The sequence below is a fragment of the Salmo salar genome, chromosome 08 (assembly GCF_965601325.2).
Source record: "Salmo salar chromosome 08, fSalSal1, whole genome shotgun sequence".
Classification (NCBI taxonomy): Eukaryota; Metazoa; Chordata; class Actinopteri; order Salmoniformes; family Salmonidae; genus Salmo; species Salmo salar.
The window spans coordinates 2,473,227-2,497,500 of NC_138298.1; the positions used below are offsets into that span (position 1 = coordinate 2,473,227).

Here is a 24,274-nt window from a genome sequence, read left to right on the forward strand (position 1 = left end):
GTTTCTCCCTTACGGCCATACCAGCCTGGGTACGCCCAATCTCGTCTGATCTCGGAAGCTAAGCAGGGTCGGGCCTGGTTAGTACTTGGATGGGAGACCGCCTGGGAATACCAGGTGCTGTAAGCATTTTGTCCACGAGGGTGTGCTCTTGCACTATTTCATCAGCAACACTGCCTTGTATTAAGCATTTAATGATGAATTGACTAAATGTCTGTTTTATCAGACTCACTTTGACTATATATGTTGTAGCAAGAGATTGTTTCTCGCTTACGGCCATACCAGCCTGGGTACGCCCGATCTCGTCTGATCTCGGAAGCTAAGCAGGGTCGGGCCTGGTTAGTACTTGGATGGGAGACCGCCTGGGAATACCAGGTGCTGTAAGCATTTTGTCCACGAGGGTGTGCCCCTGCACTATTTCATCAGCAACACTGCCTTGTAGTAAGCATTTAATGATGAATTGACTAAATGCAGCTTCCTGCCTTTTTAATAGGATCAAATTTCCTTGTGTTTTCAATTAGCATCTGCCTTGTATTTATAAGACAAACAAGAATATTGTTGCTGAATGCAGCTTGTGTGTGCTTTGTGCTCCTTTGCCCTGTTCAAATGATGAAAGGAAATAAAGTTTGTATTTTATCCAACTACCTGTGCTAAAAAGTGATGGGAACAGTGTTTGTAATTTCTTCTACTTTTTCAGTGACACAAAGTTCAAGCTGCTTATCTAATTGGTGAAAATGCAATGTCTGTTTATCACACTCACTTTGACTATATATGTTGTAGCAAGAGGTTGTTTCTCGCTTACGGCCATACCAGCCTGGGTACGCCCAATCTCGTCTGATCTCGGAAGCTAAGCAGGGTCGTGCCTGGTTAGTACTTGGATGGGAGACCGCCTGGGAATACCAGGTGCTGTAAGCATTTTGTCCACGAGGGTGTGCTCTTGCACTATTTCATCAGCAACACTGCCTTGTATTAAGCATTTAATGATGAATTGACTAAATGTCTGTTTTATCAGACTCACTTTGACTATATATGTTGTAGCAAGAGATTGTTTCTCGCTTACGGCCATACCAGCCTGGGTACGCCCGATCTCGTCTGATCTCGGAAGCTAAGCAGGGTCGGGCCTGGTTAGTACTTGGATGGGAGACCGCCTGGGAATACCAGGTGCTGTAAGCATTTTGTCCACGAGGGTGTGCCCCTGCACTATTTCATCAGCAACACTGCCTTGTAGTAAGCATTTAATGATGAATTGACTAAATGCAGCTTCCTGCCTTTTTAATAGGATCAAATTTCCTTGTGTTTTCAATTAGCATCTGCCTTGTATTTATAAGACAAACAAGAATATTGTTGCTGAATGCAGCTTGTGTGTGCTTTGTGCTCCTTTGCCCTGTTCAAATGATGAAAGGAAATAAAGTTTGTATTTTATCCAACTACCTGTGCTAAAAAGTGATGGGAAGAGTGTTTGTAATTTCTTCTACTTTTTCAGTGACACAAAGTTCAAGCTGCTTATCTAATTGGTGGAAATGCAATGTCTGTTTATCACACTCACTTTGACTATATATGTTGTAGCAAGAGATTTTTTCTTGCTTACGGCCATACCAGCCTGGGTACGCACGATCTCGGCTGCTCTCGGAAGCTAAGCAGGGTCGGGCCTGGTTAGTACTTGGATGGGAGACCGCCTGGGAATACCAGGTGCTGTAAGCATTTTGTCCACGAGGGTGTGCTCTTGCACTATTTCATCAGCAACACTGCCTTGTAGTAAGCATTTAATGATGAATTGACTAAATGTCTGTTTTATCAGACTCACTTTGACTATATATGTTGTAGCAAGAGGTTGTTTCTCGCTTACGGCCATACCAGCCTGGGTACGCCCAATCTCGTCTGATCTCGGAAGCTAAGCAGGGTCGGGCCTGGTTAGTACTTGGATGGGAGACCGCCTGGGAATACCAGGTGCTGTAAGCATTTTGTCCACGAGGGTGTGCTCTTGCACTATTTCATCAGCAACACTGCCTTGTATTAAGCATTTAATGATGAATTGACTAAATGTCTGTTTTATCAGACTCACTTTGACTATATATGTTGTAGCAAGAGATTGTTTCTCGCTTACGGCCATACCAGCCTGGGTACGCCCGATCTCGTCTGATCTCGGAAGCTAAGCAGGGTCGGGCCTGGTTAGTACTTGGATGGGAGACCGCCTGGGAATACCAGGTGCTGTAAGCATTTTGTCCACGAGGGTGTGCCCCTGCACTATTTCATCAGCAACACTGCCTTGTAGTAAGCATTTAATGATGAATTGACTAAATGCAGCTTCCTGCCTTTTTAATAGGATCAAATTTCCTTGTGTTTTCAATTAGCATCTGCCTTGTATTTATAAGACAAACAAGAATATTGTTGCTGAATGCAGCTTGTGTGTGCTTTGTGCTCCTTTGCCCTGTTCAAATGATGAAAGGAAATAAAGTTTGTATTTTATCCAACTACCTGTGCTAAAAAGTGATGGGAACAGTGTTTGTAATTTCTTCTACTTTTTCAGTGACACAAAGTTCAAGCTGCTTATCTAATTGGTGAAAATGCAATGTCTGTTTATCACACTCACTTTGACTATATATGTTGTAGCAAGAGGTTGTTTCTCGCTTACGGCCATACCAGCCTGGGTACGCCCAATCTCGTCTGATCTCGGAAGCTAAGCAGGGTCGGGCCTGGTTAGTACTTGGATGGGAGACCGCCTGGGAATACCAGGTGCTGTAAGCATTTTGTCCACGAGGGTGTGCTCTTGCACTATTTCATCAGCAACACTGCCTTGTATTAAGCATTTAATGATGAATTGACTAAATGTCTGTTTTATCAGACTCACTTTGACTATATATGTTGTAGCAAGAGATTGTTTCTCGCTTACGGCCATACCAGCCTGGGTACGCCCGATCTCGTCTGATCTCGGAAGCTAAGCATGGTCGGGCCTGGTTAGTACTTGGATGGGAGACCGCCTGGGAATACCAGGTGCTGTAAGCATTTTGTCCACGAGGGTGTGCCCCTGCACTATTTCATCAGCAACACTGCCTTGTAGTAAGCATTTAATGATGAATTGACTAAATGCAGCTTCCTGCCTTTTTAATAGGATCAAATTTCCTTGTGTTTTCAATTAGCATCTGCCTTGTATTTATAAGACAAACAAGAATATTGTTGCTGAATGCAGCTTGTGTGTGCTTTGTGCTCCTTTGCCCTGTTCAAATGATGAAAGGAAATAAAGTTTGTATTTTATCCAACTACCTGTGCTAAAAAGTGATGGGAACAGTGTTTGTAATTTCTTCTACTTTTTCAGTGACACAAAGTTCAAGCTGCTTATCTAATTGGTGAAAATGCAATGTCTGTTTATCACACTCACTTTGACTATATATGTTGTAGCAAGAGATTGTTTCTCGCTTACGGCCATACCAGCCTGGGTACGCCCGATCTCGTCTGATCTCGGAAGCTAAGCAGGGTCGGGCCTGGTTAGTACTTGGATGGGAGACCGCCTGGGAATACCAGGTGCTGTAAGCATTTTGTCCACGAGGGTGTGCCCCTGCACTATTTCATCAGCAACACTGCCTTGTAGTAAGCATTTAATGATGAATTGACTAAATGCAGCTTCCTGCCTTTTTAATAGGATCAAATTTCCTTGTGTTTTCAATTAGCATCTGCCTTGTATTTATAAGACAAACAAGAATATTGTTGCTGAATGCAGCTTGTGTGTGCTTTGTGCTCCTTTGCCCTGTTCAAATGATGAAAGGAAATAAAGTTTGTATTTTATCCAACTACCTGTGCTAAAAAGTGATGGGAACAGTGTTTGTAATTTCTTCTACTTTTTCAGTGACACAAAGTTCAAGCTGCTTATCTAATTGGTGAAAATGCAATGTCTGTTTATCACACTCACTTTGACTATATATGTTGTAGCAAGAGATTGTTTCTCGCTTACGGCCATACCAGCCTGGGTACGCCCGATCTCGTCTGATCTCGGAAGCTAAGCAGGGTCGGGCCTGGTTAGTACTTGGATGGGAGACCGCCTGGGAATACCAGGTGCTGTAAGCATTTTGTCCACGAGGGTGTGCCCCTGCACTATTTCATCAGCAACACTGCCTTGTAGTAAGCATTTAATGATGAATTGACTAAATGCAGCTTCCTGCCTTTTTAATAGGATCAAATTTCCTTGTGTTTTCAATTAGCATCTGCCTTGTATTTATAAGACAAACAAGAATATTGTTGCTGAATGCAGCTTGTGTGTGCTTTGTGCTCCTTTGCCCTGTTCAAATGATGAAAGGAAATAAAGTTTGTATTTTATCCAACTACCTGTGCTAAAAAGTGATGGGAACAGTGTTTGTAATTTCTTCTACTTTTTCAGTGACACAAAGTTCAAGCTGCTTATCTAATTGGTGAAAATGCAATGTCTGTTTATCACACTCACTTTGACTATATATGTTGTAGCAAGAGGTTGTTTCTCGCTTACGGCCATACCAGCCTGGGTACGCCCAATCTCGTCTGATCTCGGAAGCTAAGCAGGGTCGGGCCTGGTTAGTACTTGGATGGGAGACCGCCTGGGAATACCAGGTGCTGTAAGCATTTTGTCCACGAGGGTGTGCTCTTGCACTATTTCATCAGCAACACTGCCTTGTATTAAGCATTTAATGATGAATTGACTAAATGTCTGTTTTATCAGACTCACTTTGACTATATATGTTGTAGCAAGAGATTGTTTCTCGCTTACGGCCATACCAGCCTGGGTACGCCCGATCTCGTCTGATCTCGGAAGCTAAGCAGGGTCGGGCCTGGTTAGTACTTGGATGGGAGACCGCCTGGGAATACCAGGTGCTGTAAGCATTTTGTCCACGAGGGTGTGCCCCTGCACTATTTCATCAGCAACACTGCCTTGTAGTAAGCATTTAATGATGAATTGACTAAATGCAGCTTCCTGCCTTTTTAATAGGATCAAATTTCCTTGTGTTTTCAATTAGCATCTGCCTTGTATTTATAAGACAAACAAGAATATTGTTGCTGAATGCAGCTTGTGTGTGCTTTGTGCTCCTTTGCCCTGTTCAAATGATGAAAGGAAATAAAGTTTGTATTTTATCCAACTACCTGTGCTAAAAAGTGATGGGAAGAGTGTTTGTAATTTCTTCTACTTTTTCAGTGACACAAAGTTCAAGCTGCTTATCTAATTGGTGGAAATGCAATGTCTGTTTATCACACTCACTTTGACTATATATGTTGTAGCAAGAGATTTTTTCTTGCTTACGGCCATACCAGCCTGGGTACGCACGATCTCGGCTGCTCTCGGAAGCTAAGCAGGGTCGGGCCTGGTTAGTACTTGGATGGGAGACCGCCTGGGAATACCAGGTGCTGTAAGCATTTTGTCCACGAGGGTGTGCTCTTGCACTATTTCATCAGCAACACTGCCTTGTAGTAAGCATTTAATGATGAATTGACTAAATGTCTGTTTTATCAGACTCACTTTGACTATATATGTTGTAGCAAGAGGTTGTTTCTCGCTTACGGCCATACCAGCCTGGGTACGCCCAATCTCGTCTGATCTCGGAAGCTAAGCAGGGTCGGGCCTGGTTAGTACTTGGATGGGAGACCGCCTGGGAATACCAGGTGCTGTAAGCATTTTGTCCACGAGGGTGTGCTCTTGCACTATTTCATCAGCAACACTGCCTTGTATTAAGCATTTAATGATGAATTGACTAAATGTCTGTTTTATCAGACTCACTTTGACTATATATGTTGTAGCAAGAGATTGTTTCTCGCTTACGGCCATACCAGCCTGGGTACGCCCGATCTCGTCTGATCTCGGAAGCTAAGCAGGGTCGGGCCTGGTTAGTACTTGGATGGGAGACCGCCTGGGAATACCAGGTGCTGTAAGCATTTTGTCCACGAGGGTGTGCCCCTGCACTATTTCATCAGCAACACTGCCTTGTAGTAAGCATTTAATGATGAATTGACTAAATGCAGCTTCCTGCCTTTTTAATAGGATCAAATTTCCTTGTGTTTTCAATTAGCATCTGCCTTGTATTTATAAGACAAACAAGAATATTGTTGCTGAATGCAGCTTGTGTGTGCTTTGTGCTCCTTTGCCCTGTTCAAATGATGAAAGGAAATAAAGTTTGTATTTTATCCAACTACCTGTGCTAAAAAGTGATGGGAACAGTGTTTGTAATTTCTTCTACTTTTTCAGTGACACAAAGTTCAAGCTGCTTATCTAATTGGTGAAAATGCAATGTCTGTTTATCACACTCACTTTGACTATATATGTTGTAGCAAGAGGTTGTTTCTCGCTTACGGCCATACCAGCCTGGGTACGCCCAATCTCGTCTGATCTCGGAAGCTAAGCAGGGTCGGGCCTGGTTAGTACTTGGATGGGAGACCGCCTGGGAATACCAGGTGCTGTAAGCATTTTGTCCACGAGGGTGTGCTCTTGCACTATTTCATCAGCAACACTGCCTTGTATTAAGCATTTAATGATGAATTGACTAAATGTCTGTTTTATCAGACTCACTTTGACTATATATGTTGTAGCAAGAGATTGTTTCTCGCTTACGGCCATACCAGCCTGGGTACGCCCGATCTCGTCTGATCTCGGAAGCTAAGCAGGGTCGGGCCTGGTTAGTACTTGGATGGGAGACCGCCTGGGAATACCAGGTGCTGTAAGCATTTTGTCCACGAGGGTGTGCCCCTGCACTATTTCATCAGCAACACTGCCTTGTAGTAAGCATTTAATGATGAATTGACTAAATGCAGCTTCCTGCCTTTTTAATAGGATCAAATTTCCTTGTGTTTTCAATTAGCATCTGCCTTGTATTTATAAGACAAACAAGAATATTGTTGCTGAATGCAGCTTGTGTGTGCTTTGTGCTCCTTTGCCCTGTTCAAATGATGAAAGGAAATAAAGTTTGTATTTTATCCAACTACCTGTGCTAAAAAGTGATGGGAACAGTGTTTGTAATTTCTTCTACTTTTTCAGTGACACAAAGTTCAAGCTGCTTATCTAATTGGTGAAAATGCAATGTCTGTTTATCACACTCACTTTGACTATATATGTTGTAGCAAGAGATTGTTTCTCGCTTACGGCCATACCAGCCTGGGTACGCCCGATCTCGTCTGATCTCGGAAGCTAAGCAGGGTCGGGCCTGGTTAGTACTTGGATGGGAGACCGCCTGGGAATACCAGGTGCTGTAAGCATTTTGTCCACGAGGGTGTGCCCCTGCACTATTTCATCAGCAACACTGCCTTGTAGTAAGCATTTAATGATGAATTGACTAAATGCAGCTTCCTGCCTTTTTAATAGGATCAAATTTCCTTGTGTTTTCAATTAGCATCTGCCTTGTATTTATAAGACAAACAAGAATATTGTTGCTGAATGCAGCTTGTGTGTGCTTTGTGCTCCTTTGCCCTGTTCAAATGATGAAAGGAAATAAAGTTTGTATTTTATCCAACTACCTGTGCTAAAAAGTGATGGGAACAGTGTTTGTAATTTCTTCTACTTTTTCAGTGACACAAAGTTCAAGCTGCTTATCTAATTGGTGAAAATGCAATGTCTGTTTATCACACTCACTTTGACTATATATGTTGTAGCAAGAGGTTGTTTCTCGCTTACGGCCATACCAGCCTGGGTACGCCCAATCTCGTCTGATCTCGGAAGCTAAGCAGGGTCGGGCCTGGTTAGTACTTGGATGGGAGACCGCCTGGGAATACCAGGTGCTGTAAGCATTTTGTCCACGAGGGTGTGCTCTTGCACTATTTCATCAGCAACACTGCCTTGTATTAAGCATTTAATGATGAATTGACTAAATGTCTGTTTTATCAGACTCACTTTGACTATATATGTTGTAGCAAGAGATTGTTTCTCGCTTACGGCCATACCAGCCTGGGTACGCCCGATCTCGTCTGATCTCGGAAGCTAAGCAGGGTCGGGCCTGGTTAGTACTTGGATGGGAGACCGCCTGGGAATACCAGGTGCTGTAAGCATTTTGTCCACGAGGGTGTGCCCCTGCACTATTTCATCAGCAACACTGCCTTGTAGTAAGCATTTAATGATGAATTGACTAAATGCAGCTTCCTGCCTTTTTAATAGGATCAAATTTCCTTGTGTTTTCAATTAGCATCTGCCTTGTATTTATAAGACAAACAAGAATATTGTTGCTGAATGCAGCTTGTGTGTGCTTTGTGCTCCTTTGCCCTGTTCAAATGATGAAAGGAAATAAAGTTTGTATTTTATCCAACTACCTGTGCTAAAAAGTGATGGGAACAGTGTTTGTAATTTCTTCTACTTTTTCAGTGACACAAAGTTCAAGCTGCTTATCTAATTGGTGAAAATGCAATGTCTGTTTATCACACTCACTTTGACTATATATGTTGTAGCAAGAGATTGTTTCTCGCTTACGGCCATACCAGCCTGGGTACGCCCGATCTCGTCTGATCTCGGAAGCTAAGCAGGGTCGGGCCTGGTTAGTACTTGGATGGGAGACCGCCTGGGAATACCAGGTGCTGTAAGCATTTTGTCCACGAGGGTGTGCTCTTGCACTATTTCATCAGCAACACTGCCTTGTATTAAGCATTTAATGATGAATTGACTAAATGTCTGTTTTATCAGACTCACTTTGACTATATATGTTGTAGCAAGAGATTGTTTCTCGCTTACGGCCATACCAGCCTGGGTACGCCCGATCTCGTCTGATCTCGGAAGCTAAGCAGGGTCGGGCCTGGTTAGTACTTGGATGGGAGACCGCCTGGGAATACCAGGTGCTGTAAGCATTTTGTCCACGAGGGTGTGCCCCTGCACTATTTCATCAGCAACACTGCCTTGTAGTAAGCATTTAATGATGAATTGACTAAATGCAGCTTCCTGCCTTTTTAATAGGATCAAATTTCCTTGTGTTTTCAATTAGCATCTGCCTTGTATTTATAAGACAAACAAGAATATTGTTGCTGAATGCAGCTTGTGTGTGCTTTGTGCTCCTTTGCCCTGTTCAAATGATGAAAGGAAATAAAGTTTGTATTTTATCCAACTACCTGTGCTAAAAAGTGATGGGAACAGTGTTTGTAATTTCTTCTACTTTTTCAGTGACACAAAGTTCAAGCTGCTTATCTAATTGGTGAAAATGCAATGTCTGTTTATCACACTCACTTTGACTATATATGTTGTAGCAAGAGATTGTTTCTCGCTTACGGCCATACCAGCCTGGGTACGCCCGATCTCGTCTGATCTCGGAAGCTAAGCAGGGTCGGGCCTGGTTAGTACTTGGATGGGAGACCGCCTGGGAATACCAGGTGCTGTAAGCATTTTGTCCACGAGGGTGTGCCCCTGCACTATTTCATCAGCAACACTGCCTTGTAGTAAGCATTTAATGATGAATTGACTAAATGCAGCTTCCTGCCTTTTTAATAGGATCAAATTTCCTTGTGTTTTCAATTAGCATCTGCCTTGTATTTATAAGACAAACAAGAATATTGTTGCTGAATGCAGCTTGTGTGTGCTTTGTGCTCCTTTGCCCTGTTCAAATGATGAAAGGAAATAAAGTTTGTATTTTATCCAACTACCTGTGCTAAAAAGTGATGGGAACAGTGTTTGTAATTTCTTCTACTTTTTCAGTGACACAAAGTTCAAGCTGCTTATCTAATTGGTGAAAATGCAATGTCTGTTTATCACACTCACTTTGACTATATATGTTGTAGCAAGAGATTGTTTCTCGCTTACGGCCATACCAGCCTGGGTACGCCCGATCTCGTCTGATCTCGGAAGCTAAGCAGGGTCGGGCCTGGTTAGTACTTGGATGGGAGACCGCCTGGGAATACCAGGTGCTGTAAGCATTTTGTCCACGAGGGTGTGCTCTTGCACTATTTCATCAGCAACACTGCCTTGTAGTAAGCATTTAATGATGAATTGACTAAATGTCTGTTTTATCAGACTCACTTTGACTATATATGTTGTAGCAAGAGATTGTTTCTCGCTTACGGCCATACCAGCCTGGGTACGCCCGATCTCGTCTGATCTCGGAAGCTAAGCAGGGTCGGGCCTGGTTAGTACTTGGATGGGAGACCGCCTGGGAATACCAGGTGCTGTAAGCATTTTGTCCACGAGGGTGTGCCCCTGCACTATTTCATCAGCAACACTGCCTTGTAGTAAGCATTTAATGATGAATTGACTAAATGCAGCTTCCTGCCTTTTTAATAGGATCAAATTTCCTTGTGTTTTCAATTAGCATCTGCCTTGTATTTATAAGACAAACAAGAATATTGTTGCTGAATGCAGCTTGTGTGTGCTTTGTGCTCCTTTGCCCTGTTCAAATGATGAAAGGAAATAAAGTTTGTATTTTATCCAACTACCTGTGCTAAAAAGTGATGGGAAGAGTGTTTGTAATTTCTTCTACTTTTTCAGTGACACAAAGTTCAAGCTGCTTATCTAATTGGTGGAAATGCAATGTCTGTTTATCACACTCACTTTGACTATATATGTTGTAGCAAGAGATTTTTTCTCGCTTACGGCCATACCAGCCTGGGTACGCACGATCTCGGCTGCTCTCGGAAGCTAAGCAGGGTCGGGCCTGGTTAGTACTTGGATGGGAGACCGCCTGGGAATACCAGGTGCTGTAAGCATTTTGTCCACGAGGGTGTGCTCTTGCACTATTTCATCAGCAACACTGCCTTGTATTAAGCATTTAATGATGAATTGACTAAATGTCTGTTTTATCAGACTCACTTTGACTATATATGTTGTAGCAAGAGATTGTTTCTCGCTTACGGCCATACCAGCCTGGGTACGCCCGATCTCGTCTGATCTCGGAAGCTAAGCAGGGTCGGGCCTGGTTAGTACTTGGATGGGAGACCGCCTGGGAATACCAGGTGCTGTAAGCATTTTGTCCACGAGGGTGTGCCCCTGCACTATTTCATCAGCAACACTGCCTTGTAGTAAGCATTTAATGATGAATTGACTAAATGCAGCTTCCTGCCTTTTTAATAGGATCAAATTTCCTTGTGTTTTCAATTAGCATCTGCCTTGTATTTATAAGACAAACAAGAATATTGTTGCTGAATGCAGCTTGTGTGTGCTTTGTGCTCCTTTGCCCTGTTCAAATGATGAAAGGAAATAAAGTTTGTATTTTATCCAACTACCTGTGCTAAAAAGTGATGGGAACAGTGTTTGTAATTTCTTCTACTTTTTCAGTGACACAAAGTTCAAGCTGCTTATCTAATTGGTGAAAATGCAATGTCTGTTTATCACACTCACTTTGACTATATATGTTGTAGCAAGAGATTTTTTCTCGCTTACGGCCATACCAGCCTGGGTACGCACGATCTCGTCTGATCTCGGAAGCTAAGCAGGGTCGGGCCTGGTTAGTACTTGGATGGGAGACCGCCTGGGAATACCAGGTGCTGTAAGCATTTTGTCCACGAGGGTGTGCTCTTGCACTATTTCATCAGCAACACTGCCTTGTAGTAAGCATTTAATGATGAATTCACTAAATGTCTGTTTTATCAGACTCACTTTGACTATATATGTTGTAGCAAGAGATTGTTTCTCGCTTACGGCCATACCAGCCTGGGTACGCCCGATCTCGTCTGATCTCGGAAGCTAAGCAGGGTCGGGCCTGGTTAGTACTTGGATGGGAGACCGCCTGGGAATACCAGGTGCTGTAAGCATTTTGTCCACGAGGGTGTGCCCCTGCACTATTTCATCAGCAACACTGCCTTGTAGTAAGCATTTAATGATGAATTGACTAAATGCAGCTTCCTGCCTTTTTAATAGGATCAAATTTCCTTGTGTTTTCAATTAGCATCTGCCTTGTATTTATAAGACAAACAAGAATATTGTTGCTGAATGCAGCTTGTGTGTGCTTTGTGCTCCTTTGCCCTGTTCAAATGATGAAAGGAAATAAAGTTTGTATTTTATCCAACTACCTGTGGTAAAAAGTGATGGGAACAGTGTTTGTAATTTCTTCTACTTTTTCAGTGACACAAAGTTCAAGCTGCTTATCTAATTGGTGAAAATGCAATGTCTGTTTATCACACTCACTTTGACTATATATGTTGTAGCAAGAGATTGTTTCTCGCTTACGGCCATACCAGCCTGGGTACGCCCGATCTCGTCTGATCTCGGAAGCTAAGCAGGGTCGGGCCTGGTTAGTACTTGGATGGGAGACCGCCTGGGAATACCAGGTGCTGTAAGCATTTTGTCCACGAGGGTGTGCTCTTGCACTATTTCATCAGCAACACTGCCTTGTATTAAGCATTTAATGATGAATTGACTAAATGTCTGTTTTATCAGACTCACTTTGACTATATATGTTGTAGCAAGAGATTGTTTCTCGCTTACGGCCATACCAGCCTGGGTACGCCCGATCTCGTCTGATCTCGGAAGCTAAGCAGGGTCGGGCCTGGTTAGTACTTGGATGGGAGACCGCCTGGGAATACCAGGTGCTGTAAGCATTTTGTCCACGAGGGTGTGCCCCTGCACTATTTCATCAGCAACACTGCCTTGTAGTAAGCATTTAATGATGAATTGACTAAATGCAGCTTCCTGCCTTTTTAATAGGATCAAATTTCCTTGTGTTTTCAATTAGCATCTGCCTTGTATTTATAAGACAAACAAGAATATTGTTGCTGAATGCAGCTTGTGTGTGCTTTGTGCTCCTTTGCCCTGTTCAAATGATGAAAGGAAATAAAGTTTGTATTTTATCCAACTACCTGTGCTAAAAAGTGATGGGAACAGTGTTTGTAATTTCTTCTACTTTTTCAGTGACACAAAGTTCAAGCTGCTTATCTAATTGGTGAAAATGCAATGTCTGTTTATCACACTCACTTTGACTATATATGTTGTAGCAAGAGATTGTTTCTCGCTTACGGCCATACCAGCCTGGGTACGTCTGATCTCGGAAGCTAAGCAGGGTCGGGCCTGGTTAGTACTTGGATGGGAGACCGCCTGGGAATACCAGGTGCTGTAAGCATTTTGTCCACGAGGGTGTGCTCTTGCACTATTTCATCAGCAACACTGCCTTGTATTAAGCATTTAATGATGAATTGACTAAATGTCTGTTTTATCAGACTCACTTTGACTATATATGTTGTAGCAAGAGATTGTTTCTCGCTTACGGCCATACCAGCCTGGGTACGCCCGATCTCGTCTGATCTCGGAAGCTAAGCAGGGTCGGTCCTGGTTAGTACTTGGATGGGAGACCGCCTGGGAATACCAGGTGCTGTAAGCATTTTGTCCACGAGGGTGTGCCCCTGCACTATTTCATCAGCAACACTGCCTTGTAGTAAGCATTTAATGATGAATTGACTAAATGCAGCTTCCTGCCTTTTTAATAGGATCAAATTTCCTTGTGTTTTCAATTAGCATCTGCCTTGTATTTATAAGACAAACAAGAATATTGTTGCTGAATGCAGCTTGTGTGTGCTTTGTGCTCCTTTGCCCTGTTCAAATGATGAAAGGAAATAAAGTTTGTATTTTATCCAACTACCTGTGCTAAAAAGTGATGGGAACAGTGTTTGTAATTTCTTCTACTTTTTCAGTGACACAAAGTTCAAGCTGCTTATCTAATTGGTGAAAATGCAATGTCTGTTTATCACACTCACTTTGACTATATATGTTGTAGCAAGAGATTGTTTCTCGCTTACGGCCATACCAGCCTGGGTACGCCCGATCTCGTCTGATCTCGGAAGCTAAGCAGGGTCGGGCCTGGTTAGTACTTGGATGGGAGACCGCCTGGGAATACCAGGTGCTGTAAGCATTTTGTCCACGAGGGTGTGCTCTTGCACTATTTCATCAGCAACACTGCCTTGTATTAAGCATTTAATGATGAATTGACTAAATGTCTGTTTTATCAGACTCACTTTGACTATATATGTTGTAGCAAGAGATTGTTTCTCGCTTACGGCCATACCAGCCTGGGTACGCCCGATCTCGTCTGATCTCGGAAGCTAAGCAGGGTCGGGCCTGGTTAGTACTTGGATGGGAGACCGCCTGGGAATACCAGGTGCTGTAAGCATTTTGTCCACGAGGGTGTGCCCCTGCACTATTTCATCAGCAACACTGCCTTGTAGTAAGCATTTAATGATGAATTGACTAAATGCAGCTTCCTGCCTTTTTAATAGGATCAAATTTCCTTGTGTTTTCAATTAGCATCTGCCTTGTATTTATAAGACAAACAAGAATATTGTTGCTGAATGCAGCTTGTGTGTGCTTTGTGCTCCTTTGCCCTGTTCAAATGATGAATGGAAATAAAGTTTGTATTTTATCCAATTACCTGTGCTAAAAAGTGATGGGAACAGTGTTTGTAATTTCTTCTACTTTTTCAGTGACACAAAGTTCAAGCTGCTTATCTAATTGGTGAAAATGCAATGTCTGTTTATCACACTCACTTTGACTATATATGTTGTAGCAAGAGATTGTTTCTCGCTTACGGCCATACCAGCCTGGGTACGCCCGATCTCGTCTGATCTCGGAAGCTAAGCAGGGTCGGGCCTGGTTAGTACTTGGATGGGAGACCGCCTGGGAATACCAGGTGCTGTAAGCATTTTGTCCACGAGGGTGTGCCCCTGCACTATTTCATCAGCAACACTGCCTTGTAGTAAGCATTTAATGATGAATTGACTAAATGCAGCTTCCTGCCTTTTTAATAGGATCAAATTTCCTTGTGTTTTCAATTAGCATCTGCCTTGTATTTATAAGACAAACAAGAATATTGTTGCTGAATGCAGCTTGTGTGTGCTTTGTGCTCCTTTGCCCTGTTCAAATGATGAAAGGAAATAAAGTTTGTATTTTATCCAACTACCTGTGCTAAAAAGTGATGGGAAGAGTGTTTGTAATTTCTTCTACTTTTTCAGTGACACAAAGTTCAAGCTGCTTATCTAATTGGTGGAAATGCAATGTCTGTTTATCACACTCACTTTGACTATATATGTTGTAGCAAGAGATTTTTTCTTGCTTACGGCCATACCAGCCTGGGTACGCACGATCTCGGCTGCTCTCGGAAGCTAAGCAGGGTCGGGCCTGGTTAGTACTTGGATGGGAGACCGCCTGGGAATACCAGGTGCTGTAAGCATTTTGTCCACGAGGGTGTGCTCTTGCACTATTTCATCAGCAACACTGCCTTGTAGTAAGCATTTAATGATGAATTGACTAAATGTCTGTTTTATCAGACTCACTTTGACTATATATGTTGTAGCAAGAGATTGTTTCTCGCTTACGGCCATATCAGCCTGGGTACTCCCGATCTCGTCTGATCTCGGAAGCTAAGCAGGGTCGGGCCTGGTCAGTACTTGGATGGTAGACCGCCTGGGAATACCAGGTGCTGTAAGCATTTTGTCCACGAGGGTGTGCTCTTGCACTATTTCATCAGCAACACTGCCTTGTAGTAAGCATTTAATGATGAATTGACTAAATGCAGCTTCCTGCCTTTTTAATAGGATCAAATTTCCTTGTGTTTTCAATTAGCATCTGCCTTGTATTTATAAGACAAACAAGAATATTGTTGCTGAATGCAGCTTGTGTGTGCTTTGTGCTCCTTTGCCCTGTTCAAATGATGAAAGGAAATAAAGTTTGTATTTTATCCAACTACCTGTGCTAAAAAGTGATGGGAAGAGTGTTTGTAATTTCTTCTACTTTTTCAGTGACACAAAGTTCAAGCTGCTTATCTAATTGGTGGAAATGCAATGTCTGTTTATCACACTCACTTTGACTATATATGTTGTAGCAAGAGATTTTTTCTTGCTTACGGCCATACCAGCCTGGGTACGCACGATCTCGGCTGCTCTCGGAAGCTAAGCAGGGTCGGGCCTGGTTAGTACTTGGATGGGAGACCGCCTGGGAATACCAGGTGCTGTAAGCATTTTGTCCACGAGGGTGTGCTCTTGCACTATTTCATCAGCAACACTGCCTTGTAGTAAGCATTTAATGATGAATTGACTAAATGTCTGTTTTATCAGACTCACTTTGACTATATATGTTGTAGCAAGAGATTGTTTCTCGCTTACGGCCATATCAGCCTGGGTACTCCCGATCTCGTCTGATCTCGGAAGCTAAGCAGGGTCGGGCCTGGTTAGTACTTGGATGGGAGACCGCCTGGGAATACCAGGTGCTGTAAGCATTTTGTCCACGAGGGTGTGCTCTTGCACTATTTCATCAGCAACACTGCCTTGTAGTAAGCATTTAATGATGAATTGACTAAATGCAGCTTCCTGCCTTTTTAATAGGATCAATTTTCCTTGTGTTTTCAATTAGCATCTGCCTTGTATTTATAAGACAAAAAAGAATATTGTTGCTGAATGCAGCTTGTGTGTGCTTTGTGCTCCTTTGCCCTGTTCAATTGATGAAAGGAAATAAAGTTTGTATTTTATCCAACTACCTGTGCTAAAAAGTGATGGGAACAGTGTTTGTAATTTCTTCTACTTTTTCAGTGACACAAAGTTCAAGCTGCTTATCTAATTGGTGAAAATGCAATGTCTGTTTATCACACTCACTTTGACTATATATGTTGTAGCAAGAGATTGTTTCTCGCTTACGGCCATACCAGCCTGGGTACGCCCGATCTCGTCTGATCTCGGAAGCTAAGCAGGGTCGGGCCTGGTTAGTACTTGGATGGGAGACCGCCTGGGAATACCAGGTGCTGTAAGCATTTTGTCCACGAGGGTGTGCTCTTGCACTATTTCATCAGCAACACTGCCTTGTATTAAGCATTTAATGATGAATTGACTAAATGTCTGTTTTATCAGACTCACTTTGACTATATATGTTGTAGCAAGAGATTGTTTCTCGCTTACGGCCATACCAGCCTGGGTACGCCCGATCTCGTCTGATCTCGGAAGCTAAGCAGGGTCGGGCCTGGTTAGTACTTGGATGGGAGACCGCCTGGGAATACCAGGTGCTGTAAGCATTTTGTCCACGAGGGTGTGCCCCTGCACTATTTCATCAGCAACACTGCCTTGTAGTAAGCATTTAATGATGAATTGACTAAATGCAGCTTCCTGCCTTTTTAATAGGATCAAATTTCCTTGTGTTTTCAATTAGCATCTGCCTTGTATTTATAAGACAAACAAGAATATTGTTGCTGAATGCAGCTTGTGTGTGCTTTGTGCTCCTTTGCCCTGTTCAAATGATGAATGGAAATAAAGTTTGTATTTTATCCAATTACCTGTGCTAAAAAGTGATGGGAACAGTGTTTGTAATTTCTTCTACTTTTTCAGTGACACAAAGTTCAAGCTGCTTATCTAATTGGTGAAAATGCAATGTCTGTTTATCACACTCACTTTGACTATATATGTTGTAGCAAGAGATTGTTTCTCGCTTACGGCCATACCAGCCTGGGTACGCCCGATCTCGTCTGATCTCGGAAGCTAAGCAGGGTCGGGCCTGGTTAGTACTTGGATGGGAGACCGCCTGGGAATACCAGGTGCTGTAAGCATTTTGTCCACGAGGGTGTGCCCCTGCACTATTTCATCAGCAACACTGCCTTGTAGTAAGCATTTAATGATGAATTGACTAAATGCAGCTTCCTGCCTTTTTAATAGGATCAAATTTCCTTGTGTTTTCAATTAGCATCTGCCTTGTATTTATAAGACAAACAAGAATATTGTTGCTGAATGCAGCTTGTGTGTGCTTTGTGCTCCTTTGCCCTGTTCAAATGATGAAAGGAAATAAAGTTTGTATTTTATCCAACTACCTGTGCTAAAAAGTGATGGGAAGAGTGTTTGTAATTTCTTCTACTTTTTCAGTGACACAAAGTTCAAGCTGCTTATCTAATTGGTGGAAATGCAATGTCTGTTTATCACACTCACTTTGACTATATATGTTGTAGCAAGAGATTTTTTCTTGCTTACGGCCATACCAGCCTGGGTACGCACGATCTCGGCTGCTCTCGGAAGCTAAGCAGGGTCGGGCCTGGTTAGTACTTGGATGGGAGACCGCCTGGGAATACCAGGTGCTGTAAGCATTTTGTCCACGAGGGTGTGCTCTTGCACTATTTCATCAGCAACACTGCCTTGTAGTAAGCATTTAATGATGAATTGACTAAATGTCTGTTTTATCAGACTCACTTTGACTATATATGTTGTAGCAAGAGATTGTTTCTCGCTTACGGCCATATCAGCCTGGGTACTCCCGATCTCGTCTGATCTCGGAAGCTAAGCAGGGTCGGGCCTGGTCAGTACTTGGATGGTAGACCGCCTGGGAATACCAGGTGCTGTAAGCATTTTGTCCACGAGGGTGTGCTCTTGCACTATTTCATCAGCAACACTGCCTTGTAGTAAGCATTTAATGATGAATTGACTAAATGCAGCTTCCTGCCTTTTTAATAGGATCAAATTTCCTTGTGTTTTCAATTAGCATCTGCCTTGTATTTATAAGACAAACAAGAATATTGTTGCTGAATGCAGCTTGTGTGTGCTTTGTGCTCCTTTGCCCTGTTCAAATGATGAAAGGAAATAAAGTTTGTATTTTATCCAACTACCTGTGCTAAAAAGTGATGGGAAGAGTGTTTGTAATTTCTTCTACTTTTTCAGTGACACAAAGTTCAAGCTGCTTATCTAATTGGTGGAAATGCAATGTCTGTTTATCACACTCACTTTGACTATATATGTTGTAGCAAGAGATTTTTTCTTGCTTACGGCCATACCAGCCTGGGTACGCACGATCTCGGCTGCTCTCGGAAGCTAAGCAGGGTCGGGCCTGGTTAGTACTTGGATGGGAGACCGCCTGGGAATACCAGGTGCTGTAAGCATTTTGTCCACGAGGGTGTGCTCTTGCACTATTTCATCAGCAACACTGCCTTGTAGTAAGCATTTAATGATGAATTGACTAAATGTCTGTTTTATCAGACTCACTTTGACTATATATGTTGTAGCAAGAGATTGTTTCTCGCTTACGGCCATATCAGCCTGGGTACTCCCGATCTCGTCTGATCTCGGAAGCTAAGCAGGGTCGGGCCTGGTTAGTACTTGGATGGGAGACCGCCTGGGAATACCAGGTGCTGTAAGCATTTTGTCCACGAGGGTGTGCTCTTGCACTATTTCATCAGCAACACTGCCTTGTAGTAAGCATTTAATGATGAATTGACTAAATGCAGCTTCCTGCCTTTTTAATAGGATCAATTTTCCTTGTGTTTTCAATTAGCATCTGCCTTGTATTTATAAGACAAAAAAGAATATTGTTGCTGAATGCAGCTTGTGTGTGCTTTGTGCTCCTTTGCCCTGTTCAATTGATGAAAGGAAATAAAGTTTGTATTTTATCCAACTACCTGTGCTAAAAAGTCATGGGAAGAGTGTTTGTAATTTCTTCTACTTTTTCAGTGACACAAAGTTCAAGCTGCTTATCTAATTGGTGGAAATGCAATGTCTGTTTATCACACTCACTTTGACTATATATGTTGTAGCAAGAGATTTTTTCTCGCTTACGGCCATACCAGCCTGGGTACGCACGATCTCGTCTGATCTCGGAAGCTAAGCAGGGTCGGGCCTGGTTAGTACTTGGATGGGAGACCGCCTGGGAATACCAGGTGCTGTAAGCATTTTGTCCACGAGGGTGTGCTCTTGCACTATTTCATCAGCAACACTGCCTTGTAGTAAGCATTTAATGATGAATTCACTAAATGTCTGTTTTATCAGACTCACTTTGACTATATATGTTGTAGCAAGAGATTCTTTCTCGCTTACGGCCATATCAGCCTGGGTACGCCCGATCTCGTCTGATCTCGGAAGCTAAGCAGGGTCGGGCCTGGTTAGTACTTGGATGGGAGACCGCCTGGGAATACCAGGTGCTGTAAGCATTTTGTCCACGAGGGTGTGCCCCTGCACTATTTCATCAGCAACACTGCCTTGTAGTAAGCATTTAATGATGAATTGACTAAATGCAGCTTCCTGCCTTTTTAATAGGATCAAATTTCCTTGTGTTTTCAATTAGCATCTGCCTTGTATTTATAAGACAAACAAGAATATTGTTGCTGAATGCAGCTTGTGTGTGCTTTGTGCTCCTTTGCCCTGTTCAAATGATGAATGGAAATAAAGTTTGTATTTTATCCAATTACCTGTGCTAAAAAGTGATGGGAACAGTGTTTGTAATTTCTTCTACTTTTTCAGTGACACAAAGTTCAAGCTGCTTATCTAATTGGTGAAAATGCAATGTCTGTTTATCACACTCACTTTGACTATATATGTTGTAGCAAGAGATTGTTTCTCGCTTACGGCCATACCAGCCTGGGTACGCCCGATCTCGTCTGATCTCGGAAGCTAAGCAGGGTCGGGCCTGGTTAGTACTTGGATGGGAGACCGCCTGGGAATACCAGGTGCTGTAAGCATTTTGTCCACGAGGGTGTGCCCCTGCACTATTTCATCAGCAACACTGCCTTGTAGTAAGCATTTAATGATGAATTGACTAAATGCAGCTTCCTGCCTTTTTAATAGGATCAAATTTCCTTGTGTTTTCAATTAGCATCTGCCTTGTATTTATAAGACAAACAAGAATATTGTTGCTGAATGCAGCTTGTGTGTGCTTTGTGCTCCTTTGCCCTGTTCAAATGATGAAAGGAAATAAAGTTTGTATTTTATCCAACTACCTGTGCTAAAAAGTGATGGGAAGAGTGTTTGTAATTTCTTCTACTTTTTCAGTGACACAAAGTTCAAGCTGCTTATCTAATTGGTGGAAATGCAATGTCTGTTTATCACACTCACTTTGACTATATATGTTGTAGCAAGAGATTTTTTCTTGCTTACGGCCATACCAGCCTGGGTACGCACGATCTCGGCTGCTCTCGGAAGCTAAGCAGGGTCGGGCCTGGTTAGTACTTGGATGGGAGACCGCCTGGGAATACCAGGTGCTGTAAGCATTTTGTCCACGAGGGTGTGCTCTTGCACTATTTCATCAGCAACACTGCCTTGTAGTAAGCATTTAATGATGAATTCACTAAATGTCTGTTTTATCAGACTCACTTTGACTATATATGTTGTAGCAAGAGATTGTTTCTCGCTTACGGCCATATCAGCCTGGGTACGCCCGATCTCGTCTGATCTCGGAAGCTAAGCAGGGTCGGGCCTGGTTAGTACTTGGATGGGAGACCGCCTGGGAATACCAGGTGCTGTAAGCATTTTGTCCACGAGGGTGTGCTCTTGCACTATTTCATCAGCAACACTGCCTTGTAGTAAGCATTTAATGATGAATTCACTAAATGTCTGTTTTATCAGACTCACTTTGACTATATATGTTGTAGCAAGAGATTGTTTCTCGCTTACGGCCATATCAGCCTGGGTACGCCCGATCTCGTCTGATCTCGGAAGCTAAGCAGGGTCGGGCCTGGTTAGTACTTGGATGGGAGACCGCCTGGGAATACCAGGTGCTGTAAGCATTTTGTCCACGAGGGTGTGCCCCTGCACTATTTCATCAGCAACACTGCCTTGTAGTAAGCATTTAATGATGAATTGACTAAATGCAGCTTCCTGCCTTTTTAATAGGATCAAATTTCCTTGTGTTTTCAATTAGCATCTGCCTTGTATTTATAAGACAAACAAGAATATTGTTGCTGAATGCAGCTTGTGTGTGCTTTGTGCTCCTTTGCCCTGTTCAAATGATGAATGGAAATAAAGTTTGTATTTTATCCAATTACCTGTGCTAAAAAGTGATGGGAACAGTGTTTGTAATTTCTTCTACTTTTTCAGTGACACAAAGTTCAAGCTGCTTATCTAATTGGTGAAAATGCAATGTCTGTTTATCACACTCACTTTGACTATATATGTTGTAGCAAGAGATTGTTTCTCGCTTACGGCCATACCAGCCTGGGTACGCCCGATCTCGTCTGATCTCGGAAGCTAAGCAGGGTCTGGCCTGGTTAGTACTTGGATGGGAGACCGCCTGGGAATACCAGGTGCTGTAAGCATTTTGTCCACGAGGGTGTGCCCCTGCACTATTTCATCAGCAACACTGCCTTGTAGTAAGCATTTAATGATGAATTGACTAAATGCAGCTTCCTGCCTTTTTAATAGGATCAAATTTCCTTCTGTTTTCAATTAGCATCTGCCTTGTATTTATAAGACAAACAAGAATATTGTTGCTGAATGCAGCTTGTGTGTGCTTTGTGCTCCTTTGCCCTGTTCAAATGATGAAAGGAAATAAAGTTTGTATTTTATCCAACTACCTGTGCTAAAAAGTGATGGGAAGAGTGTTTGTAATTTCTTCTACTTTTTCAGTGACACAAAGTTCAAGCTGCTTATCTAATTGGTGGAAATGCAATGTCTGTTTATCACACTCACTTTGACTATATATGTTGTAGCAAGAGATTTTTTCTTGCTTACGGCCATACCAGCCTGGGTACGCACGATCTCGGCTGCTCTCGGAAGCTAAGCAGGGTCGGGCCTGGTTAGTACTTGGATGGGAGACCGCCTGGGAATACCAGGTGCTGTAAGCATTTTGTCCACGAGGGTGTGCTCTTGCACTATTTCATCAGCAACACTGCCTTGTAGTAAGCATTTAATGATGAATTGACTAAATGCAGCTTCCTGCCTTTTTAATAGGATCAAATTTCCTTGTGTTTTCAATTAGCATCTGCCTTGTATTTATAAGACAAACAAGAATATTGTTGCTGAATGCAGCTTGTGTGTGCTTTGTGCTCCTTTCCCCTGTTCAAATGATGAAAGGAAAAAAAGTTTGTATTTTATCCAACTACCTGTGCTAAAAAGTGATGGGAACAGTGTTTGTAATTTCTTCTACTTTTTCAGTGACACAAAGTTCAAGCTGCTTATCTAATTGGTGAAAATGCAATGTCTGTTTATCACACTCACTTTGACTATATATGTTGTAGCAAGAGATTGTTTCTAGCTTACGGCCATACCAGCCTGGGTACTCCCGATCTCGTCTGATCTCGGAAGCTAAGCAGGGTCGGGCCTGGTTAGTACTTGGATGGGAGACCGCCTGGGAATACCAGGTGCTGTAAGCATTTTGTCCACGAGGGTGTGCTCTTGCACTATTTCATCAGCAACACTGCCTTGTAGTAAGCATTTAATGATGAATTGACTAAATGCAGCTTCCTGCCTTTTTAATAGGATCAATTTTCCTTGTGTTTTCAATTAGCATCTGCCTTGTATTTATAAGACAAACAAGAATATTGTTGCTGAATGCAGCTTGTGTGTGCTTTGTGCTCCTTTGCCCTGTTCAATTGATGAAAGGAAATAAAGTTTGTATTTTATCCAACTACCTGTGCTAAAAAGTCATGGGAAGAGTGTTTGTAATTTCTTCTACTTTTTCAGTGACACAAAGTTCAAGCTGCTTATCTAATTGGTGGAAATGCAATGTCTGTTTATCACACTCACTTTGACTATATATGTTGTAGCAAGAGATTTTTTCTCGCTTACGGCCATACCAGCCTGGGTACGCACGATCTCGTCTGATCTCGGAAGCTAAGCAGGGTCGGGCCTGGTTAGTACTTGGATGGGAGACCGCCTGGGAATACCAGGTGCTGTAAGCATTTTGTCCACGAGGGTGTGCTCTTGCACTATTTCATCAGCAACACTGCCTTGTAGTAAGCATTTAATGATGAATTCACTAAATGTCTGTTTTATCAGACTCACTTTGACTATATATGTTGTAGCAAGAGATTGTTTCTCGCTTACGGCCATATCAGCCTGGGTACGCCCGATCTCGTCTGATCTCGGAAGCTAAGCAGGGTCGGGCCTGGTTAGTACTTGGATGGGAGACCGCCTGGGAATACCAGGTGCTGTAAGCATTTTGTCCACGAGGGTGTGCTCTTGCACTATTTCATCAGCAAGACTGCCTTGTAGTAAGCATTTAATGATGAATTGACTAAATGCAGCTTCCTGCCTTTTTAATAGGATCAAATTTCCTTGTGTTTTCAATTAGCATCTGCCTTGTATTTATAAGACAAACAAGAATATTGTTGCTGAATGCAGCTTGTGTGTGCTTTGTGCTCCTTTGCCCTGTTCAAATGATGAAAGGAAATAAAGTTTGTATTTTATCCAACTACCTGTGCTAAAAAGTGATGGGAAGAGTGTTTGTAATTTCTTCTACTTTTTCAGTGACACAAAGTTCAAGCTGCTTATCTAATTGGTGGAAATGCAATGTCTGTTTATCACACTCACTTTGACTATATATGTTGTAGCAAGAGATTTTTTCTCGCTTACGGCCATACCAGCCTGGGTACGCACGATCTCGGCTGCTCTCGGAAGCTAAGCAGGGTCGGGCCTGGTTAGTACTTGGATGGGAGACCGCCTGGGAATACCAGGTGCTGTAAGCATTTTGTCCACGAGGGTGTGCTCTTGC

At 42.7% G+C, this 24,274-nt stretch overlaps 49 non-coding genes and 11 pseudogenes across 49 annotated transcripts; all 60 read left to right on the top strand.

Annotated features, from left to right (window-relative positions):
* The first annotated feature begins 7 nt into the window (after positions 1 to 7).
* LOC145851460 (5S ribosomal RNA) lies at positions 8 to 126 on the top strand. Its single transcript, XR_014373311.1, has one exon. It is a non-coding gene; the product is annotated as a 5S ribosomal RNA (ribosomal RNA).
* A 139-nt stretch (positions 127 to 265) lies between these two features.
* LOC145855563 (5S ribosomal RNA) lies at positions 266 to 384 on the top strand. The gene has a single exon (XR_014376451.1). It is a non-coding gene; the product is annotated as a 5S ribosomal RNA (ribosomal RNA).
* Positions 385 to 793: 409 nt separating this feature from the next.
* Positions 794 to 912, top strand: LOC145852177 (5S ribosomal RNA). The gene has a single exon (XR_014374031.1). It is a non-coding gene; the product is annotated as a 5S ribosomal RNA (ribosomal RNA).
* A 139-nt stretch (positions 913 to 1,051) lies between these two features.
* LOC145855564 (5S ribosomal RNA) lies at positions 1,052 to 1,170 on the top strand. Its single transcript, XR_014376452.1, has one exon. It is a non-coding gene; the product is annotated as a 5S ribosomal RNA (ribosomal RNA).
* A 409-nt stretch (positions 1,171 to 1,579) lies between these two features.
* On the top strand, positions 1,580 to 1,698 carry LOC145852724 (uncharacterized; annotated as a pseudogene).
* A 139-nt stretch (positions 1,699 to 1,837) lies between these two features.
* On the top strand, positions 1,838 to 1,956 carry LOC145886003 (5S ribosomal RNA). Its single transcript, XR_014397587.1, has one exon. It is a non-coding gene; the product is annotated as a 5S ribosomal RNA (ribosomal RNA).
* Positions 1,957 to 2,095: 139 nt separating this feature from the next.
* On the top strand, positions 2,096 to 2,214 carry LOC145855565 (5S ribosomal RNA). The gene has a single exon (XR_014376453.1). It is a non-coding gene; the product is annotated as a 5S ribosomal RNA (ribosomal RNA).
* A 409-nt stretch (positions 2,215 to 2,623) lies between these two features.
* On the top strand, positions 2,624 to 2,742 carry LOC145886004 (5S ribosomal RNA). Its single transcript, XR_014397588.1, has one exon. It is a non-coding gene; the product is annotated as a 5S ribosomal RNA (ribosomal RNA).
* Positions 2,743 to 2,881: 139 nt separating this feature from the next.
* On the top strand, positions 2,882 to 3,000 carry LOC145884912 (5S ribosomal RNA). The gene has a single exon (XR_014396492.1). It is a non-coding gene; the product is annotated as a 5S ribosomal RNA (ribosomal RNA).
* A 409-nt stretch (positions 3,001 to 3,409) lies between these two features.
* Positions 3,410 to 3,528, top strand: LOC145855566 (5S ribosomal RNA). The gene has a single exon (XR_014376454.1). It is a non-coding gene; the product is annotated as a 5S ribosomal RNA (ribosomal RNA).
* A 409-nt stretch (positions 3,529 to 3,937) lies between these two features.
* Positions 3,938 to 4,056, top strand: LOC145855568 (5S ribosomal RNA). Its single transcript, XR_014376456.1, has one exon. It is a non-coding gene; the product is annotated as a 5S ribosomal RNA (ribosomal RNA).
* A 409-nt stretch (positions 4,057 to 4,465) lies between these two features.
* LOC145886005 (5S ribosomal RNA) lies at positions 4,466 to 4,584 on the top strand. The gene has a single exon (XR_014397589.1). It is a non-coding gene; the product is annotated as a 5S ribosomal RNA (ribosomal RNA).
* Positions 4,585 to 4,723: 139 nt separating this feature from the next.
* LOC145855569 (5S ribosomal RNA) lies at positions 4,724 to 4,842 on the top strand. The gene has a single exon (XR_014376457.1). It is a non-coding gene; the product is annotated as a 5S ribosomal RNA (ribosomal RNA).
* A 409-nt stretch (positions 4,843 to 5,251) lies between these two features.
* On the top strand, positions 5,252 to 5,370 carry LOC145852725 (uncharacterized; annotated as a pseudogene).
* Positions 5,371 to 5,509: 139 nt separating this feature from the next.
* Positions 5,510 to 5,628, top strand: LOC145886006 (5S ribosomal RNA). Its single transcript, XR_014397590.1, has one exon. It is a non-coding gene; the product is annotated as a 5S ribosomal RNA (ribosomal RNA).
* Positions 5,629 to 5,767: 139 nt separating this feature from the next.
* Positions 5,768 to 5,886, top strand: LOC145855570 (5S ribosomal RNA). Its single transcript, XR_014376458.1, has one exon. It is a non-coding gene; the product is annotated as a 5S ribosomal RNA (ribosomal RNA).
* Positions 5,887 to 6,295: 409 nt separating this feature from the next.
* LOC145886007 (5S ribosomal RNA) lies at positions 6,296 to 6,414 on the top strand. Its single transcript, XR_014397591.1, has one exon. It is a non-coding gene; the product is annotated as a 5S ribosomal RNA (ribosomal RNA).
* A 139-nt stretch (positions 6,415 to 6,553) lies between these two features.
* Positions 6,554 to 6,672, top strand: LOC145855571 (5S ribosomal RNA). Its single transcript, XR_014376459.1, has one exon. It is a non-coding gene; the product is annotated as a 5S ribosomal RNA (ribosomal RNA).
* Positions 6,673 to 7,081: 409 nt separating this feature from the next.
* Positions 7,082 to 7,200, top strand: LOC145855572 (5S ribosomal RNA). The gene has a single exon (XR_014376460.1). It is a non-coding gene; the product is annotated as a 5S ribosomal RNA (ribosomal RNA).
* A 409-nt stretch (positions 7,201 to 7,609) lies between these two features.
* On the top strand, positions 7,610 to 7,728 carry LOC145886008 (5S ribosomal RNA). Its single transcript, XR_014397592.1, has one exon. It is a non-coding gene; the product is annotated as a 5S ribosomal RNA (ribosomal RNA).
* A 139-nt stretch (positions 7,729 to 7,867) lies between these two features.
* Positions 7,868 to 7,986, top strand: LOC145855573 (5S ribosomal RNA). Its single transcript, XR_014376461.1, has one exon. It is a non-coding gene; the product is annotated as a 5S ribosomal RNA (ribosomal RNA).
* Positions 7,987 to 8,395: 409 nt separating this feature from the next.
* Positions 8,396 to 8,514, top strand: LOC145855574 (5S ribosomal RNA). Its single transcript, XR_014376462.1, has one exon. It is a non-coding gene; the product is annotated as a 5S ribosomal RNA (ribosomal RNA).
* Positions 8,515 to 8,653: 139 nt separating this feature from the next.
* On the top strand, positions 8,654 to 8,772 carry LOC145855575 (5S ribosomal RNA). Its single transcript, XR_014376463.1, has one exon. It is a non-coding gene; the product is annotated as a 5S ribosomal RNA (ribosomal RNA).
* Positions 8,773 to 9,181: 409 nt separating this feature from the next.
* Positions 9,182 to 9,300, top strand: LOC145855576 (5S ribosomal RNA). The gene has a single exon (XR_014376464.1). It is a non-coding gene; the product is annotated as a 5S ribosomal RNA (ribosomal RNA).
* A 409-nt stretch (positions 9,301 to 9,709) lies between these two features.
* On the top strand, positions 9,710 to 9,828 carry LOC145855577 (5S ribosomal RNA). Its single transcript, XR_014376465.1, has one exon. It is a non-coding gene; the product is annotated as a 5S ribosomal RNA (ribosomal RNA).
* A 139-nt stretch (positions 9,829 to 9,967) lies between these two features.
* LOC145855579 (5S ribosomal RNA) lies at positions 9,968 to 10,086 on the top strand. Its single transcript, XR_014376467.1, has one exon. It is a non-coding gene; the product is annotated as a 5S ribosomal RNA (ribosomal RNA).
* Positions 10,087 to 10,495: 409 nt separating this feature from the next.
* LOC145852726 (uncharacterized) lies at positions 10,496 to 10,614 on the top strand (annotated as a pseudogene).
* A 139-nt stretch (positions 10,615 to 10,753) lies between these two features.
* LOC145855580 (5S ribosomal RNA) lies at positions 10,754 to 10,872 on the top strand. The gene has a single exon (XR_014376468.1). It is a non-coding gene; the product is annotated as a 5S ribosomal RNA (ribosomal RNA).
* Positions 10,873 to 11,281: 409 nt separating this feature from the next.
* Positions 11,282 to 11,400, top strand: LOC145885238 (5S ribosomal RNA). Its single transcript, XR_014396819.1, has one exon. It is a non-coding gene; the product is annotated as a 5S ribosomal RNA (ribosomal RNA).
* Positions 11,401 to 11,539: 139 nt separating this feature from the next.
* Positions 11,540 to 11,658, top strand: LOC145855581 (5S ribosomal RNA). Its single transcript, XR_014376469.1, has one exon. It is a non-coding gene; the product is annotated as a 5S ribosomal RNA (ribosomal RNA).
* Positions 11,659 to 12,067: 409 nt separating this feature from the next.
* LOC145855582 (5S ribosomal RNA) lies at positions 12,068 to 12,186 on the top strand. Its single transcript, XR_014376470.1, has one exon. It is a non-coding gene; the product is annotated as a 5S ribosomal RNA (ribosomal RNA).
* A 139-nt stretch (positions 12,187 to 12,325) lies between these two features.
* LOC145855583 (5S ribosomal RNA) lies at positions 12,326 to 12,444 on the top strand. Its single transcript, XR_014376471.1, has one exon. It is a non-coding gene; the product is annotated as a 5S ribosomal RNA (ribosomal RNA).
* Positions 12,445 to 12,853: 409 nt separating this feature from the next.
* On the top strand, positions 12,854 to 12,962 carry LOC145853441 (uncharacterized; annotated as a pseudogene).
* A 139-nt stretch (positions 12,963 to 13,101) lies between these two features.
* On the top strand, positions 13,102 to 13,220 carry LOC145884854 (5S ribosomal RNA). Its single transcript, XR_014396434.1, has one exon. It is a non-coding gene; the product is annotated as a 5S ribosomal RNA (ribosomal RNA).
* A 409-nt stretch (positions 13,221 to 13,629) lies between these two features.
* LOC145855584 (5S ribosomal RNA) lies at positions 13,630 to 13,748 on the top strand. The gene has a single exon (XR_014376472.1). It is a non-coding gene; the product is annotated as a 5S ribosomal RNA (ribosomal RNA).
* Positions 13,749 to 13,887: 139 nt separating this feature from the next.
* LOC145855585 (5S ribosomal RNA) lies at positions 13,888 to 14,006 on the top strand. Its single transcript, XR_014376473.1, has one exon. It is a non-coding gene; the product is annotated as a 5S ribosomal RNA (ribosomal RNA).
* A 409-nt stretch (positions 14,007 to 14,415) lies between these two features.
* On the top strand, positions 14,416 to 14,534 carry LOC145855586 (5S ribosomal RNA). The gene has a single exon (XR_014376474.1). It is a non-coding gene; the product is annotated as a 5S ribosomal RNA (ribosomal RNA).
* Positions 14,535 to 14,943: 409 nt separating this feature from the next.
* LOC145852727 (uncharacterized) lies at positions 14,944 to 15,062 on the top strand (annotated as a pseudogene).
* Positions 15,063 to 15,201: 139 nt separating this feature from the next.
* On the top strand, positions 15,202 to 15,320 carry LOC145850812 (5S ribosomal RNA). The gene has a single exon (XR_014372660.1). It is a non-coding gene; the product is annotated as a 5S ribosomal RNA (ribosomal RNA).
* Positions 15,321 to 15,729: 409 nt separating this feature from the next.
* On the top strand, positions 15,730 to 15,848 carry LOC145852728 (uncharacterized; annotated as a pseudogene).
* A 139-nt stretch (positions 15,849 to 15,987) lies between these two features.
* LOC145884055 (5S ribosomal RNA) lies at positions 15,988 to 16,106 on the top strand. Its single transcript, XR_014395634.1, has one exon. It is a non-coding gene; the product is annotated as a 5S ribosomal RNA (ribosomal RNA).
* A 409-nt stretch (positions 16,107 to 16,515) lies between these two features.
* LOC145855587 (5S ribosomal RNA) lies at positions 16,516 to 16,634 on the top strand. The gene has a single exon (XR_014376475.1). It is a non-coding gene; the product is annotated as a 5S ribosomal RNA (ribosomal RNA).
* A 139-nt stretch (positions 16,635 to 16,773) lies between these two features.
* LOC145855588 (5S ribosomal RNA) lies at positions 16,774 to 16,892 on the top strand. The gene has a single exon (XR_014376476.1). It is a non-coding gene; the product is annotated as a 5S ribosomal RNA (ribosomal RNA).
* A 409-nt stretch (positions 16,893 to 17,301) lies between these two features.
* Positions 17,302 to 17,420, top strand: LOC145855590 (5S ribosomal RNA). The gene has a single exon (XR_014376478.1). It is a non-coding gene; the product is annotated as a 5S ribosomal RNA (ribosomal RNA).
* A 409-nt stretch (positions 17,421 to 17,829) lies between these two features.
* Positions 17,830 to 17,948, top strand: LOC145852730 (uncharacterized; annotated as a pseudogene).
* A 139-nt stretch (positions 17,949 to 18,087) lies between these two features.
* On the top strand, positions 18,088 to 18,206 carry LOC145850813 (5S ribosomal RNA). Its single transcript, XR_014372661.1, has one exon. It is a non-coding gene; the product is annotated as a 5S ribosomal RNA (ribosomal RNA).
* Positions 18,207 to 18,615: 409 nt separating this feature from the next.
* LOC145852731 (uncharacterized) lies at positions 18,616 to 18,734 on the top strand (annotated as a pseudogene).
* Positions 18,735 to 18,873: 139 nt separating this feature from the next.
* On the top strand, positions 18,874 to 18,992 carry LOC145884056 (5S ribosomal RNA). Its single transcript, XR_014395635.1, has one exon. It is a non-coding gene; the product is annotated as a 5S ribosomal RNA (ribosomal RNA).
* A 409-nt stretch (positions 18,993 to 19,401) lies between these two features.
* On the top strand, positions 19,402 to 19,520 carry LOC145885239 (5S ribosomal RNA). The gene has a single exon (XR_014396820.1). It is a non-coding gene; the product is annotated as a 5S ribosomal RNA (ribosomal RNA).
* A 139-nt stretch (positions 19,521 to 19,659) lies between these two features.
* On the top strand, positions 19,660 to 19,778 carry LOC145883169 (5S ribosomal RNA). The gene has a single exon (XR_014394742.1). It is a non-coding gene; the product is annotated as a 5S ribosomal RNA (ribosomal RNA).
* Positions 19,779 to 20,187: 409 nt separating this feature from the next.
* Positions 20,188 to 20,306, top strand: LOC145855591 (5S ribosomal RNA). The gene has a single exon (XR_014376479.1). It is a non-coding gene; the product is annotated as a 5S ribosomal RNA (ribosomal RNA).
* A 409-nt stretch (positions 20,307 to 20,715) lies between these two features.
* LOC145852732 (uncharacterized) lies at positions 20,716 to 20,834 on the top strand (annotated as a pseudogene).
* Positions 20,835 to 20,973: 139 nt separating this feature from the next.
* Positions 20,974 to 21,092, top strand: LOC145883170 (5S ribosomal RNA). The gene has a single exon (XR_014394743.1). It is a non-coding gene; the product is annotated as a 5S ribosomal RNA (ribosomal RNA).
* A 139-nt stretch (positions 21,093 to 21,231) lies between these two features.
* On the top strand, positions 21,232 to 21,350 carry LOC145883172 (5S ribosomal RNA). The gene has a single exon (XR_014394745.1). It is a non-coding gene; the product is annotated as a 5S ribosomal RNA (ribosomal RNA).
* Positions 21,351 to 21,759: 409 nt separating this feature from the next.
* LOC145886200 (5S ribosomal RNA) lies at positions 21,760 to 21,878 on the top strand. The gene has a single exon (XR_014397784.1). It is a non-coding gene; the product is annotated as a 5S ribosomal RNA (ribosomal RNA).
* Positions 21,879 to 22,287: 409 nt separating this feature from the next.
* On the top strand, positions 22,288 to 22,406 carry LOC145852733 (uncharacterized; annotated as a pseudogene).
* A 409-nt stretch (positions 22,407 to 22,815) lies between these two features.
* Positions 22,816 to 22,934, top strand: LOC145857573 (5S ribosomal RNA). The gene has a single exon (XR_014378472.1). It is a non-coding gene; the product is annotated as a 5S ribosomal RNA (ribosomal RNA).
* A 409-nt stretch (positions 22,935 to 23,343) lies between these two features.
* LOC145885240 (5S ribosomal RNA) lies at positions 23,344 to 23,462 on the top strand. Its single transcript, XR_014396821.1, has one exon. It is a non-coding gene; the product is annotated as a 5S ribosomal RNA (ribosomal RNA).
* Positions 23,463 to 23,601: 139 nt separating this feature from the next.
* LOC145883173 (5S ribosomal RNA) lies at positions 23,602 to 23,720 on the top strand. Its single transcript, XR_014394746.1, has one exon. It is a non-coding gene; the product is annotated as a 5S ribosomal RNA (ribosomal RNA).
* Positions 23,721 to 24,129: 409 nt separating this feature from the next.
* On the top strand, positions 24,130 to 24,248 carry LOC145852734 (uncharacterized; annotated as a pseudogene).
* Positions 24,249 to 24,274: the final 26 nt, after the last annotated feature.